The sequence below is a fragment of the Dipodomys spectabilis genome, unplaced genomic scaffold (assembly GCF_019054845.1).
Source record: "Dipodomys spectabilis isolate Male_0828 unplaced genomic scaffold, ASM1905484v1 ptg000095l, whole genome shotgun sequence".
NCBI classification, from domain to species: Eukaryota; Metazoa; Chordata; class Mammalia; order Rodentia; family Heteromyidae; genus Dipodomys; species Dipodomys spectabilis.
The window spans coordinates 32,909,808-32,925,238 of NW_024870772.1; positions in this window are offsets into that span (position 1 = coordinate 32,909,808).

Genomic DNA, 15,431 nt, shown 5'->3' on the forward strand with positions numbered 1-15,431 from the left:
TAGCTGAGACCTGAGGATCCTAGTTGGAAGCTGTTAGGGCAGACACATTTGACTCTTATCTCCAATTAATCATCAAAGAGCAAGAAGTATAGGTATGGCTTAACTGGTAGAGTGACAGCCTTGAGGGAAAATATTAAAGGAGAGTATAAGGCCCTGAGTTCAAGCCCCAGTAGTGGCTAAATAAATAAATAAATAAGTTAGGGGGCAGAAGTTTCCAGATGCTTATCACTAGAAGGAAGTATCATGCATAAACATTTAAAATTTTAACCTTATGTGGTATGATGTGAGGATTCAGAAAATACAATTGCTCCGTTTGAGAGAAGCAGAAATGTTCTTTAATTGGGCTTTTTATGTCTAGGTTCTCTTGATATCTTTTGTGGGAAAGTACTACTTCATAAGATTCATTTCATTGTCCTTGGTTAGCCAGGAAAATGGAGCCCAGGAGGAGGAACTGCTGTTTGTGACCTGGAAGCAAAGCTTTACCTCTGCCTTGAGTAAGCCCCCATTTTGGGAGATTCAAATTTTTATGGGACTTGAAGAGGGATTTACTATCTTATTTCGATGGGTAGATTTTTCATAAAGGTCTTCCTTTGTATGCTATTTTCCTTATTGCCGTTTGCCATTTCCGACATTATGTCCAAGTGACATTAAAGTAGAGCTGAAAGAACTTCTGTGTGGTCATGTTCTTATGGAAGAAATAATCACACAACAATTTATTTTTTTCTGAAGCCCTAGAAGCACATTTCATTAATGGCCTTCTACACAGTGGGATGTATTTCTCTGCTGTATTAAAATAAAACATAAATAATAAATACTTAGATGTAGCTTGAAAATTAAAACACACAGGGGTTCTAAACGAGCTTCAAAGTCAAATAAAAAGGTTATTTTCTAGTCATAGAAAATCTTGTATAAGGAATTTCTCTAAAACACTTTATTTTGTAATGATTTAAAACACTTCAGTAATTTGTACAAACATGTACTGGGTGATGTTAGATGCTGGTCTGAAGATTTAAATAACCCCAGAAATTTCCATTATTTGAATGACACCTCCATTGTTGATTATCTGTTGTTGTTGTTTTTTCTCCCTGGGGCTTGACTACTGGGCTTGGGTGCTATCCCTGAGGTTCCTTATTCAAGACTAATACTCTGTTAGTTGAACCACAGCTCTACTTCCAGTGGTTAACTAGAGATAAGAGTCTCACAGACTTTCCTGCCCCAGCTGGTTTTGAACCATGCTCCTCAGACTTCAGCTTTCTGAGTAGCCAGGATTATAGGTGCAAGCCACTGGTGTCTAGTTTTTTTAAATTATCTTTTAACAAAAAGGGTTATTTCCTCAAATGTCATAATGCCCAGAGAATACTTTATTCCAGAAACTTCCGGGAGGTATACAGAATACAGACAGGATTTTCACAGTAAGGAAATGGATGCGTGAAAAGCTTACTCAAAAGCATTATAAGCTGGACCAGTGACTTACACCTGTAATCCTCGCATGCAACGAGATATGACAAAGTAAACAGGACTCAAGAAACAAAGGACTTCTTCTTAATTTATCACATCGTTTTTAGATGACTATGTTCTTGACCCCACATATGGTGTATACATGTGCTCATCTGAGGGAAGCTAGGAGGAGGGTACAGAATCAGAGGGAAAAATGATTGAAAAATATAGCAGAGCAGCCCATCAGCTGCACTGGACATTGATGAAAGTGAACTAAGCAATTCAAAGGCAACTATAGGAGGGAGGAAATTGAGAGAGAAAAAGGGAACAGCTTACACTAAGCAAAAGGAAAGAAATGTACATATCACCCAATTTGAAAGAAACAGTTATATTGTCAGTTTGTAGTCTTTATAGACCATGATAATGACAATTCACTTGTGAAGTTTAAAATGTGTTTGTGACTTTAGCTAAGTATCCGTATCCTACAGTACTGTGAAATTTATGCAATCAATCTCAATAAAGAAATTATTAAGATTGCCTTACTCATGTAACTGTAACCCCTTTGTACAGCATCTTTATAATAAAATAAAATAAAATAATTTTTTTTAAAAAAAGCTGTGTTTTGGCCAGACACCGGTGGCTCACACCTGTAATCCTAGCTACTCAGGAGGCTGAGATCTGAGGATCACGGTTCAAAGCCAGCCTGGGCAGAAAAGCCCGTGAGACTCTTCTCTCCAATTAACCACTAGAAAACCGGAAGTGGCGCTGTGGCTCAAGTGGTAGAGTGCTCACTTTGAGCTGAAGAGTGCAGGGATAGTGCCCAAGCCCAGAGTTCAAGCCCCACGACTGAAAAAAAAGTTGTGTTGTGGACAAGAGGTAGAAGAGGACATGGCCTCCCTTTGCCTCGTCCACTATTCCTCTGAGCAGGCAGGATAAGTGTTGGTCTCTCCATCTCTCTGGTTCTTAACTCCTACAACATCCTTGTACATCATACCTGTGCTGTTCAGTTACCTTGTCCAAGGAGAATCACACTCATTCCAACAGCATGGAAATGAACAGATGCGGTGAAGATTTTCTGTCTCCATGGGACCTTAATCGAGCAGCAGCAGAAAAGGAAAAGAACATGAACTAGGCTCCTTAAACTTTTGCATGCTCTACCACACATTAGCCATCTTAAAAATGTTGAAGATGAGGATAAAATAAGGATAAGACCAGAGGAGAACCAGGTGCTGGTGGTTTACTCCGGTAATCCTGGCTATACAGAAGGCTGAGATCTGAGGATCCTACTTCGCAGACAGCCTGGATAGAAAATTCTGTAAGATTATTTCCAATTAACTAGCAAAAAGACAGAAGTGGATTTGTGGTTCAAGTGGTAGAGCACCATCCTCAAGTGAAAAAAAACCTAAAGAATATCACCCAGGACCTGAATTTAGATCAAGCCCCAGTACTGGTGCACACACACACATACACACACACACACACACACACACACACACACAAATTAATCATACCACTCTATTAGAATAAAGTAATGGCAAGTTTAGATACATCCTGACATTAAAAAATGTTTGGAGGACTGAAAAAAATCTCTTGATAATTGTTTTTCTTTTTCTTGCCAACTCCCTTTAATTAGGACACATGCAACTAGTTCAAAGATTCCTTCCCCCCTCCACTTTTCTTTTAAAGTGCTCTAAAGAGGTGTTTGTCAAATTTCAAATTGAAATTTCTTTCCATTGAACCAAGTGAATGATGATTTTGTTGAAAGCCTGGGCCTGCCTGCCTTACCTCCCACCTGATGGCTCTACTGGGCTTAGACTTTGTGCTAATTAAATTAACACACTAGCTTGCTCTAAAATAAGGTCACTCTTTTGGAATATGCCAACTGACACTTACAAAAAATACTTTGGAGAGGGTTTTGATTACTGTTGGAGGTGTTCTCCTTTTCAAAAAATTAAACTCTAATTACACTGGAGTACAGGCACGTGTTATTTTTGTTTCAGCGTCTGTGGTAAATCAGATGTGCCAAGGCTCAAGTTGACAAACAAATCATATTAGTGATGATTCTTAGGAGGCCGAGTATGAAATTAAAATTCTTAATTATAAACCATCAGGACATCCATTCGCTGGGGCGTGCTGTGATTCTCTGAACAGCTGCTTGGTGATCCTCTGTGCTTTGGTAGTGTTGGTATGCCTTTGAGTTGGCTCCCTGCACACACTTTATTTATAGCACCATGGGTGTGTTTATTTTCATTCCTGTAAAAACTTTTCTGCTGACTGCCAGATATGACAGAGCTTTCATATCAAAATAGGAATGGACCATTTTTGGAATGGATCATGTTACATGGGAAGATTCACTGTGCTGTCTTTAATGAGAGTGGAGGGGCTCTTTTGTGTTGAGCTTTTGTTGTTGGAGGGTTTTTTTGGTTTGTTTATTTTAGCCTTTGTTTTTAACAGTTAATTCAGTTGGCCATGGGCCTTAAATTTACTTTAGGTTGAAAAATGAGAGAAAGCATGTTTCTGGACTGATGGTGACATTTTTAGTTTTTTTTTTAAATTAGTTAATACATTGTATTGCCCTTGAAGAACCATAGTTCCTAGAGTGACAAAATTCTGAAGGGTTAGCCACTTGAATTTCTTGACTGCAGGGTTCTGAAAAGAGGGTGATGGGGAGGGAAGAAGACTGGAAGGAATCCTTGAAATGTTCCTCTTAACACTGGATGAAGTTAATAGGAATTGTACATTTCTGATGGATAAGGGCGTTCAGGGAACTCAAATATCAGATTTCTTGGATTTTGGCTGGAATAAAATGCAAGGTTATTTTATGGGGAAAATCTATTAGTAAGAACTTTATCAATGCAGTTTAGGGAATAATATTTTGGGAAAATGAGATATACTGAGCAAAGGAAATAAAAATTATGCCTATCTATGGACTCTTGATTGTTTTGGTACAAACACTTGGCACTATCTATGAAAAGTTTTAGAGCTGACATCCGGGACACAGCACTGAACTAAAGAGATGATCCTGCTCCTATGAATCCGGAATTCTAACATGGAAAAGCACAAAGTAAACAAATAAGGCAATAAGCAACTAAGTAACAAAAATAAACATAGCCACATCAGATTATGCTAAGTGCTATGAACAGCAGGACACAGGAAGAGAGACTAGCCAATGAGGCCAGTTTGATTGGGTGACTGGAACATTGGAGGAGGGATATTTATGTTAAGTAATGATGGTTAAAAAAAAAAAAAAGTCATACAGAAAAGAACTGAGATCCAGAACCAGGATTCTCATAGTTACTGAGGTAATATCACCCAAGAGGTCCACTAGGAGCTAGTAAGATGTGTTCTCCAGGCAAGACCCCAAGCCCCTGCCTTAAGGTATGTGTGTGTGTGTGTGTGTGTGTGTGTGTGTGTGTGTGTGTGTGTGCATGCATGTGTGTACGTGCGCGTGCACGCGTGGGTCCAGGCTTCAACTTGTCAGCAAGCCCTTTGTGGTCATAGCAAGATATCAGGATTTTATAAAGCATTTCAGTATGGTCATTGTATTTGAAAACCTCTAGCTTTAAATATATCTATAACATAATCACACTTAAAAAAATTAGGGCTGGCTCAAGAAGTAGAGTTCTTACCTCGTAAGTGCCAGGATCTGAATTCAAATCTCAGAACCATATATAACTATAAATAAACAAACAAATAATAAAAGAATAGTTAGGTTTATCAGCAAATATACCAGTGAATGCTAAAACCCTAGAAGGGAGATGGCTCAAATGGCTCAAAAAGAGAAAGGATTGGGATGGTATGAGCTTAACAAGATCAGGAGAGAATGGCTTGGGATGACCTGAGAGAAGTCAGACTTGAGTAGGTCACATAGGTCCTTAGAAGCCCAGGAAAGGCTTTGAGAAACTAGGCTGGGGTTTAAGAAAGTGTGTTAGCTTTCTCTCAGCATTATAACAACTACTTGGGAGAACTGACTAATAAAGAAGAAAGGTTTCAGTCTATGATCTACTGCTTTGGGTCTGTGGTAAGTCATCACATCATGGCAGAAGCGCATGGTGGCGCAGCACTGCTCACCTCATGGCTGAAAAGCAAAATAGTCAAAGGAGAAAGGACCAGTGTTCTACTATCACTTTCAAGAGCATGACCCTAGTGAACTAAAACTTTCGACCACCTCTTAAAGATTCCACCACCTCCCAATAATGCCATCCTGTGACCAAGCCTTTAACATGTGGGACTTTGGGAAAACATTGTAGCAGCAGGACAGTATGGTAGTTCCCCTGGCTGCTATATGAAAGATGTAAGAGCATTCAAAGATGCAGGGAGATCACCTGGAGACATCTACCATAGTCTAGGTAAAAAATGATGACAGTTACATAAGTAAGGTAGTGGTTACATTTTTTGTCTAACTTGTTTTCCCTTCCCTGGTTTTTCTCCCTTTTTCCCTACCCCCCCCCCCCCCCCCCGCAATTCCCCTTCCCCTAGGTGTACAGATCATTTCTAACATGTTGTCTTGTGAGTATCGCTGTTGCATTGGTTCTCCTTTTTTCCTTTGTCTCACCATTTCCCTGGTTCAGATAAATGTATATGCAATATCCAGGGTACCAAAATTGAATGCAGTGACCACAGGGGATAAACCATAGTGGGGCAAAACACAAAAGAAAACAGAAATCATGTAGTACATTGAGAACAACAACAAAGAAAAATCTCTTGTGTACACATATTGGAGTTCATTTCACTTAGCAGTAACTGTAACCCCCTCTGTACATCACCTTAACAATAAGGTATTATAAAATTATGTTTTGATGAGAAGCCCAGAAAAAAAATGCTATGAGTATAGCTGTTAACCAATTTTAATTGAATGTAAGGTGAGTTTAAGAATCTATTAAGAATAGTCTTTCATCACATATATACTTACATACACATGTATATTTATTGTCAAGGTGATATACAGAACATCACTTTTATATTATATAATTAGCTAAAAAATGCCCATGGTGCTATCTGTTAAAAATTGATGTCAAGTTACCAACATGTAGAAAGAAACTAGACTGGTAGTTGGTGGAGGATGGGGGTCACAGGGTGGGAGATACTAGGATAAGGGCATCAACTTTCAGTTGTAAGAAGGTCTAAGATAGCATAGGAGTGTGTTACTTCATTTGATGACAATAATCATCACACAGTGTATGAATATATCATCACTATACAATTTAAATATATCTTTGTCAATTAGAATTTTTTTTGCCTGCTTAAAGCTGGCACTCAACCACTTGAGCCACACTTCCACTTGCTCAGTTAGAATTTTTTGTAACAAAAGAAATGATGATTTGAACCATCTGAGCAAGAGGGAGCTGATGAGCCATGTGGTTGGATTTTGGATATGTTTAAGGTAGAGGCAACAGGACCAGCCAAATTATACCTTAGGATAATCATGCCAGAATGCCCTAGAAAGGAAAGATTATGGAAATGACAGTAATGATATCACACACAGATTTACATTGTAAGACAATTAATAACATTATTTCTGAGACAGGCGTGATAGCTCAGGCCTGTAATACCAGCTATTCAAAAGGCCAGTATCTGGAAGATCACAGTTTGAGGCTGGTCTGGGCAAAAAGTAAGACCCCCATTTCAATCAATAAACCAGGTGTGATGGTGTGTACCTGTTATTCCAGCTATGCAGGAAGTGTAGGTAGAAAGATCACAATATAAGGTGGGCCCTGGGCAGAAATGTAGGACCTTATTTGAAAATTAACTAAAGCAAAAAGGTCTGGGAGTAAGGCTCAAAGGATAGACTATCTGTCCAGTAAGCATAAGTTCAAATCCTGGTACAATCAAATAAAAATGTGGGATTAGCTTAGCACCCAAGCTCTCCACAGGTAGGTCCAGGAGCGTGCTACAGCAGCACAGAGGTCTAGGCCTCTGCCTTAACTTCCAGAAAAGCTTGGACTCCCTCCTTCTCCCCCTGGCCAAAGTCACTGTACTTTCCTCTATGAGAGATGACCACTGGGCAAACAGCACACAGGAGACCCATGTTTGTGAACATGGTGAGCCAGTGTACTCAGCCCACAGGCAGGTGGTCACAGGCAATAAAAACAATCTGGTTTGGTTCAAGTCACTCAGATCCCAAGGTGAGGATAGCTCTTTCTGGCCTCACAAACCAGGGCTATTTTTACTACCTGTCACTGATTTCAGCTAGACGCTGGCAAATTGTCTTTTTCAGATCCACTCCTCTTCAGGCCATGCTTTTCTTCCCAAGTGCCAGGACAGTGTCTCTCCTGAGCCCTTGATTCTAGTCCCTGCACTGGCAGGGCTCCCAGTTCAATGTCTGACTCAAAAAAAGAGGGCTCTTCTGAGGCTCATTCTCCACAGAAAATAACAATTAAACATCTCTTGGAATTGTCCTCTGTTTTCTGTCTATATTCCCTTTAATGCTATTGTTTGCCAGGCTCTCAGCCATCTGCTTTTTCCTGGAGGGATTCATGAAATTTACCCATTAAAATGTAACCCTTAATCATCAATGACAATCATTTTACATGGCTACGACGTACCACATCCAGCACGTGTTGCTTGCCGATGGGGACACGTCCTGAGAAATGCAAAATGCATCCTTGAGAGATTTCATCATTTCATGAATATTGTAGAGAACATCTCCATCAACGGAGATGGCACCTAGTAACAATGATGTCACTAGGTGATGTAATCCTGTGGGAACACTGTCATCTATGCAGTCTGTCATTGCCCAAGACATTGCTATGCTGGACATGTTCATGATACAGACAAGCATCCAGACAGACACCTGCCCCAGTCAGCCTTTCCATCCACACTCCCTGTGATCTGGACGGTGATGGTTGTCCTCGAGAAGTCTCTATGACAGTTCCTAGAGGGCTCTTCTACTTCTAGCTTTTGTGAAAATAAAAGGATTAATTAATCTACTCACTCCTGGAAGAGCATAGAAATAACCTAATTCAAAACATCACAAAATCAAAAGTAATACATCCTGATTAGAACATGTCACAGGATCTAAAACACAAAATGAAACCTCACTCAGAAACACTACCCCTAGAACCACCCCACTGGTTATCTTTATTTTCCTTCCTTCCTTCCTTCCTTCCTTTCTTCCTTCCTTTCTTCCTTCCTTCCTTCCTTCCTTCCTTCCTTCCTTCCTTCTTTCTTTCTTTCTCTTTCTTTTTTTCTTTCTTTCTTTCTTTTTTCTTTCTCTCTTTCTTTCCTTCTTCCTTTCTTTTTCTTTCTCTCTCTCTTTCTCTCTCCTTTTTCTTTCTCTCTCCTTTCTTTCTTTCTTTGTTTCTTTCTTTCTTTTGTGTTGGTACTGGGGCTTGAACTTAGGGACTTCCACTCTTGCTTGTTTTATTTACTTAAGACCAGCATTCTACCATGTGAGCCATAGCTCCAATTCAGCTTTTTGTTGGTTAATTGAAGATAAGAGTCCTATGGACTTTCCTGCCTGAGCTAGCTTTGAACCAGAATACTCATATCTCAACCCCTCATTAGCTAAGATTACAGGAGTAGCATTACTACCCAGATTCTATATTTTCTTTTAAATATTTGAGCTGTTATATCTATAATTTAGTATCTTGCCTTCTTTTACTCCACAAATACTGACAGCTTCCAAACTGTAAATATCACGGTGAATAGTTACCAATTATTTCTTTACAAGGCCATATTTCACAGTGCATTATTTTGTGTGTGCCAGTTCTGAAACTTGAACTCAACCTGCAGCTCTTGCTTAACATTTTCATTCATGATTGGCACTCTATGTCTTTATTTTTTAAATCTGGAATAGTGCTTAGTACTTTACTCATAAATGTAGCTATTAATTACAGCTATGAATGGTAGGAATAGTAATAAACAATCATTTTTTGTTTTTTAATTTATTTTTGGGTGGGGATGATAGGGACAGAGTTTCACTATTGTTGCCCAAGCTGGCTTCCAACTCCTAGGCTCAAGTGATTCTCCTGCCTCAAATTTTTTTATTATTATTGTGAAAATACCATACAGAGGGGTTACAATTACATGGGAAAGATGGCACTCTACTTCTTGATTTATGATTTTAGTCCAGTATTTTGGCACATTAATTAGAGATAAGAGTCTTTCAGACTTTTCTGCCTGAGCTGGCTTTGAACCTCGATTCAAGTGTGAACTACCAGGTTCTGGTATAGTGTGTGTATGTGTGTGTGTGTGTGTGTGTGTGTGTATAATATGTTTATATATGCATATATACATATGCACATATACATATATATATACACATATATATATATGTATATATAAATAATGGACCTTCCCCCATTAAAAATGTTTACCTGAACTGGAACAGATCCTTGAACAAGACATTCAAATCCTCTTTCTTACCAAACCAATCATCTTTGGAAATTGTAAAAAGAAATGAAAATATCCAAGAGTAATTAAGAAGGAAAAGAAAATGTCCAAAAGTTACAGTAATGATACTTCAGTAGGCAAAGTTGAAATGTTCATTTACCTCAATTTTTGTAAAGCTCACATTACTTAAAATCCTGGCTTTGGGGCTCTTAACATAGACTTCTATTTTAAATAGATACATAGCATAAAATCTATATCTATCTCTATATACTATCTCTATATGTTATCTTTATGATAAATATATATATTATACACACAAATATTTACACAATGGATGATATACTATTGTCTCTCTAAGCCTTCATGGCATGTATTGACCTTTGCAACTAAATAATGTATCCACAGCTTTATTTAGCATTTCTTTGTGTGTATGCCATTACTTGCTGGAACTTGAATTTGGGGCCTCACACTCTTGCTTACCTTCATCCACTCAAGGCTTACACTCTACCACGTGGGCCACACTTTCACATTCAACTTTTTGCTAGTTAATTGGAGTTTTCCCCAGATTTGTCTACATAGGTTGGTTTCAAACCTTGACCCTCAGATCTGAGCCTCCCAAGTATCCAGGATTATAGGTGACAGATACTAGTCCTTGGCTTATTAAAGTTTTTTTTTTTAAATTAAAAAGAAATTGTACAATATCCCCCAAAATAGTTGGAGTTACCCTAGGATATTGTGTAATGAGGGTCTTAAAATTAAGGTGCTTGTTATGGTTACAGCATATCTTACATGCCAAGGATATATTCCTCTTCTGTTTTTGATGGTGAAACTTTTGAGAAACTAATGGGGTGGTGGTGGGAGGGAGTCTACTGTTTGCCCATTTTAAAGTCTCATTTCCATTAAAGAATTTCGTTTACATTTTATTCTAAGGAGGTTTTTAGTTATTACATGGTAGCGATGGAGGAGTTGGTAATGTATTCATAGAAATAATCAAAGGCTCATAATAGTCCTCTTGTTGGCGATTTCTGAGAAACAGCATTCTTTTCACCCAGAAAACCTCAGAAGCCTTCTCTTATCTTTGATTGATCTTCTGAAATGCTCTCTTGCTCAACTTGGAGCAGTCAAGCACACCGAGGATTTAGAAAACCCGAAAGGAAAGTTCAAAGAGGTTGATTGAGCTTAGCAGTCAGCATCAGAGGCTTCCTCTGAAAAATGCATCATCGTATAGAAGATTCAGCTAAAAAACTCCTGGGATAAATTTAGACAGTGAGAGGGGCAGAGCATTTAGGTATCATACCCCCCTGCCTTTCCCCCCCACCCCCACACGCACACACACACTTCATTTCACACCGTTTGGCAATAGGATCCCAGAAAGAAATGACTAAAGCACCCTGGGCCATGACCACCAACTACACTCGCTCCTCATCCCTGGGGAGATGGCAAAATGCATCATGTCTTAGAGACAGGAAGGAAAATTCCTTCCCTCCCCACCCCAACCTACTCTCCTACTCCCAACATCAAATTTCCTCTGATTTAAAGAGACTGTATCAGCATTTTGTGAAGGAGAAAGAGCTCTGAAACAAAGCACTCCATTTGCTTTGAAGGTCTGGCAGGGACAAAGCAAGATGCTTTTCCTCCCTTGGGGATCAGAAGGCAGTAATACAGTATAGAAGGCAGGGACAAGAGGCAGAAGGGATAAATTTACAGGGCTCAGTCCAGTCTTCTTGATAGGAAGGTATTTTTAGTTTTAGGTTTACATTCTCTGGGTGAGCAAAACTGCCACTCCAACTAATTAGATCCTTTTCCACCCTAGTCGTGTGTGTGTGTGTGTGTGTGTGTGTGTGTGTGTGTGTGTGTGTGTGTGTGTGTGTGTGTGTGTATTTGCTGATACTGTGGTTGAACTCAGAGTCTAGGGGCTATCTCTTATCTTTGTTTGCTCAAGGCTGGCACTCTACCACTTGAGCCATGCCTCTCCTTCTGGATTTTCAGCTGGTTGGAGATAAAAGTCTCACGAGCTTTCTGACTCCCTAGTTTCAAACTACCTAGGTCAGAGTATAGGCCTGTGCCACTAGTGCCTAGACTTTTTTGTTTGTTTGTTTTTCTACCACTCCAAATAGAATCTGCTGCAGAATTATCCTTCCATTTTGGTGGGATGTGGACTCTTGAAGTTTGGCTTGGTTTTAGTTTTTCATGTTTTGATTTTTGGTGGTAGTGGGGTTTGAACTCAGGCCTTGTGCTTTCTAGGCAGGCACTTTACCACTGATGTACAGCCCCAGCTATATTTTGCTTTAGATATTTTTCAGTTTGGGTTTCACCTTTTTGTCCAGGGCTGGTGTCAGACCATGATTCTATATCTGTATCTATGGCTTCTTGTACAGCAGATATAACAGATAAACATGTATCACTATATCTGGCATATTTGTTGAGATGGAGTCTTGCTAATGTTTTGTTCAGACTTGTCTCAAAATTCAGTCCTCCCAATATCCAGCTACTAAGTAGGTAGAATTACAAGCAGGAGCCACAGCACTCAGCCCTATTGTTTTTATGGGGCATCATCCAATGAAGTTGGTAAATAGGAAGAGAAAATCAGCAGTCTTCTGGTTGTTTTATTCTGACTTCTAGCCCTTCCATTCCATTCTGTCTATACCATATTTTTCTTCACCTAGCAATGATCAACTCTGCCAAAATAAGAAGGCAATCATTTCTTGATTCTTTCATTTTTTTTAATTAAAATTAAGCCCCAAGAACAGCCCTCAGGCTAGCCAGCTACCTATTTGTAAGTCAAACTGATGGATTAAAATCTGAATTCATAAACCCCATGCATTAGAAGTAATTATTGGCTTTGTAAGAGAATCCTTCACTTTGCAAAGGAGCAACTAGGGGATTTGCTTGTAAACACTATTGCATTTAAAATAACTGGGCTCACCTACATTTATCTAAAGCCCTTCTATTGGGTAAAGTCTGAGGTGTCCTATGAATGGCCCAAAGACGCTAATGACCTCCTCCAGAAAAACTGAAAACTTTAAGCCAGGCACTGCTGGCTTGTGCCTATAATCTTAGCTACTCAGGAGGCTGGGATCTGAGGATTGCAGTTCCAGGCCAACCTAGGGCAGGGAAGTCTGAGAGATTCTTATCTTTGACAAACTAATCAGAAAAAAACTGGAAGTGGGACTGTGATGCCAGTAGTAGAGCACTGGTGTTGAGCAAAAAGAACCCAGGGACAGTGCCCAGGTCCAGAGTTCAAGCCCCAGGACTAGCAAACAAACAAACAAACAAACAGGACAACAACAACAAAAAGAAACAAAAACAAACCACCCAAAACCTGAAAGTTGGCTAGTGCCTGTAATCCTAGCTACTCAGAAGGCTGAGATCTGAAGATCAAGGATTAAAGCCAGCTACTGCAGTAAAGTTCTTGAGACTCTTATCTCCAATTAACCAACAAAAGCCAGAAGTAGAGCTGTGGCTTAAGTGGTAGAGTGCCAGGTTTGAGCATAAAAGCTAAGAGACAGTTCCCAGGCCTTGAGTTCAAGCCCCAGTACCCTCACAAATGAAAGGAAGAAAGAGAGAAGCGGGGGAGGGAGGGAGAGAGGGAGGAAAGAAGGAGGCTGAAAGCTCCAAGCATTTGCTACTCTTACTGAGCCCAACTTTTTCAGAGATCAACAGCAGTTTCTGTAAAATTAAACAACAAGCAGATGTCTTTTCAATAAGAACTACATCTCCACTTTGGAGATGTCAGCTCTGTAAGATATGAGTGACAAGGTAAAGATTGAAAGTTGCTAACCAGAGATTTTGGCTGAGATAAAATGGTTACTAAAACACATGAAGGAGACTTGGTTCTAGCACAGAGTCCGGAGATAGGAGAGAGTTATGGGGAAGGTCTAAGAGAAAAAAAAACAACCCCACAACATTTTCATATGGAGGTTCCTCAAAAGACTACACATAGAGCGCCACTATGACCCAGCAATCCCACTTTTAGGCATTTACCCAAACAATCACAAACAAGGCCACACTAAAGCTACCAGCACAATTATGTTTATCGCAGCATTATTCACCATATGGAACCAACCCAGATGCCCCTCAGTAGATGAATGGATCAAGAAAATGTGATTTATATATACAATGGAATGACACTGCCCGATTTCTTAGGAAATGGAAAGACTTGAAAAAAATTATGTTAAGTGAAGTAAGCCAGACTCAAAGAAACATAGGTCCCATGGTTTCCCTTATCTGCAATGAACTAGTTAGTATATGTCTTGGACAAGCAGAAGAAGTCAAAAGCTATGTATATATGACCATATAACCTGATGTTAAGTGAAATGAACCCCAAGATAGGGACACAAGAGATTTTATCTTTCTTTTTGTTCTTTTTAATGTACTTATAATGTACTATGTAATTTTTGTTTGTTTCTTTGTATGTTCTTCCCCCATGGTATAAACCCTGTTGTCACTGTATTTGATTCTGGTGTCCTGCATCTTTTATATACATTTTTCTAATTTGGGGAGGGGAAGGGGAATAACAAAATGCCGAAATAAGGATACAGGAAGACCCATTGTAACAATGAAATGTACAAGACAGTATGTTGAAAATGAGCTTTACAACTTGGGGGGGGAGGGCTGGGAAGGTGGCTCAGTGGTAGAGTGCTTGCCTTGCATGCCTGAGGCCCTGGGTTTGATTCCTCAGCACCACATAAGCAAAAAGAAAAAAGCCAGAAATGGTGCTGTGGCTCAAGTGGTAGAGCGCTAGCCTTGAGCTGAAGAGCTGAGGGACAGCGTCCAGGCCCAGAGTTCAGGCCCCACAACCGGACCCCCCCCAAAAAAAACAACTTTTGGGGGGGAAAGAGAGGGAGGAATTGGGGAAGAAAGGGATGGTAGGGGAAAAATAAAGGAGGGGGTAACAATGCTTGATAGGAAATGTACTCATTGCCTTGCTCGTGTAACTGTAACCCCTCTGTACAGTATTTTTACAATAAATATATATTAAGAACAAAAAAACCTGAACATTTTCAAATGGCTCTCATTATGTTGTTTCCAGTCATCCAATCTGGTAAAAACAGAGGAGGTAATGAAAAATTTGGAATGTTGAGTGAACCATACCCCTGCCCATTGTAGCATAATGATGCAGTTTTGTTAAAACAAAACAAACAAAAAACAAAAATAACAAATTTGCCAGTCTCTGCTGGCACATGCCTGTAATATTAGCTACTCAGGAAGCTGAGATATAAAGTTTGCAGTTTGAAGCCAGCCCAAGCAAGAAAGTCAATGAGATTATCTCCAATTGACCAGCAAAAAGCTGGAAGATTGCAGCTGAATTGGTAGAGGGGCCAGCCTTGGACAGAAAAAGCCAGATAAGAGTACAAGTCTCTGAGTTCAAGTCCTAGTATGGGCACACACATGCACAAAAATAACAAATGAATTTTTTTTTTGTAGGTCATGGGGTTTGAACTCTGGGCTTGGGCACTGTCCTTGTGCTCTTCAGCTTAAGACGAGCACTCTACCGCTTCAGCCACAGTACCACTTCCGGTTTTCTAGTGCTTTATTGGAATTAAGAGTCTCACGGACTTTCCTGCCCGGGCTAGCTTTGAACTGCGATCCTCAGATCTCAGCCTCCTGAGTAGCTAGGACTACAGGTGTGAGCCACCGATGCCCACCTTGAATATTTT